A 2,081-nucleotide genomic window follows, 5' to 3' on the forward strand; every position below is an offset into this window, starting at 1 on the left:
TGAACTTAATTAGTCTAAATATATGCAATAGCTAGCACAGCTGATATATACCTATACATGAACCCAAGTCTGACTTTAGGCATAAACCTCAGTGAGTAGAATGAACATATTATAAAGTAGTACCCAGCTGGGGCTATATAGCTTACTGCAGTCATCAAATATTGCATTTTTTTTAAAGACATCACTCAGATCTCTATCACTGTGGTCACATTGTCTTCTACCCTTGTCAAATCTTTTTTTTTTTTGGAGAGTTTTTTCGCTCTAGGGCGTGTGTGCTCGCCAGACAGACAGAGAGAGACACAGAGACAGAAAGCAAGAAATCACCCCCCAGGGGGGATGGTCACACTGCAATCCCTTCTCCTCCATTCTCCTCTCGGGATCTTGGGCACGCATGCACACGCACCCAGCATGAGTTTTAAACCACCAGGTCCAGGACGCGAACCGCAGTCGACTACATGGGAGTCCAGCGACATAGCCATTACGCTAACTGCTGGTTCCCATACCCTTGTCAAATCTTTATCTGCCTCCCCCATTTAAGAACATATATGATTGCATGTAGGATCCACTCAGATAATTCAGGATAATCTCTCTACTCTAAGAACCTTGATTTAATCACATTTCATGTTATATAAAGTAGCATTCATAGGTTCCAGTGATTAGGACCTGGAAATGGAGTATTAGTATTGGGCCTATCACAAGTAAGAAATATAATTTCTTAGGAAAGTTGTTTCTGTAACCTATTAGAGTACTCTAGAAAAACAGAACCAGTAGTACATATAGATACATGGAGGCCAAGGAGTTCCAAAATTTGCAGTAGGCAAGCTGTAAACCTAGAAAATCCAGTAGTATATCGTTCTAATGTTTATCCAAAAGTTTAAGAAGCTGGAGTACTGAGTATAAGGACCAGTCTGAGTCCGAAATCAAGGTGAAGATAAACAGAAAAAGCAAATTCTCTCAGCTCAAAGACAGGCTGAGAAACACAGTTGAGTAAGGCTTACTCCCATTGGACAGGGCACTCTGTTTTGTTCAATCTGCTGATTCAGTTAATTGTTAAACAATCTCACAGGCACACCCAGAACAATGTTCTACCAAACATCTGGACTCTCTTTAGCCCAGCCAAGTTGACCTATAAAATCAACCATCTTAGGAACCTAAACTGTCATTTTATAGGCTTACAATAGTGCTTATTAAGGGAATGACTATTAGTTGTTATGCATTATCATTTGAAACACTGTTAAGAATAGCAGTAATATAAATAATATTAATAAAATATATATGTACTCAAATATCAAAGTTTTTTAACCTTATCTATGATTTAGATCCCTTATTTTTATTTCACTGTAGTCTACTGCTCTTTGGTGTCTTACTATAGTACCCTATTATTTCAGTAGAAAACAACTACTGGACTTTGATAATAAAACTTATTCTACTCCTCAGCTTTATTTTAAGATGCAGATAACTTTGAAGTCAAGAAGTTTGTGGTAATCGAGCTTAACTATATTTTTCAAGGTGTCAAATATTATTTTATGATAAATACTACAGTGGCCTATAAATATTCTCACATAAAATGCTCAAGGTTATGTGCAACAGTAGTGATTTATATTACCCAGTTGTAATGTTTCTGAGGCTTGGTTGACAACTCTACCACATGGTGCTTGAACTAAATGGACCATCTGCTTATTTCCCCTCACAAAATCATGACAAGGGCCATACTCTACATGAAAACTTATTGAGGCTTCCTTAGGTCTACTTGGTTATTGGAAATGCTTGTGATACAGACTGTTTTGTATTCATCTGTGTGATTATTTCATCTATTCACCACATTTTGAGAAACTCTGTAGTTGGCAGTTTTACTAAACAAAGGGGAAAACACAGCAAGTGCTAAAGAATTGCAGAACCCAAATGATTTATAGAGGGATTTATGGAAAGCTGTAAGCCAAACTTATAGGTAGAATAAAGAAAGTGTTTGGAAGCAATCTTTCCACTAACAGTTTACAGAACACTTAGTATTGTGGTTGCCCAGGAGTCTAAGTCTAATTATTCTGGTCTCTGAGGATTTACTACATAGTGCACACACATAT

Source organism: Tupaia chinensis, unplaced genomic scaffold (genome assembly GCF_000334495.1).
Source record: "Tupaia chinensis unplaced genomic scaffold, TupChi_1.0 Scaffold146837_1, whole genome shotgun sequence".
Taxonomy (NCBI): Eukaryota; Metazoa; Chordata; class Mammalia; order Scandentia; family Tupaiidae; genus Tupaia; species Tupaia belangeri.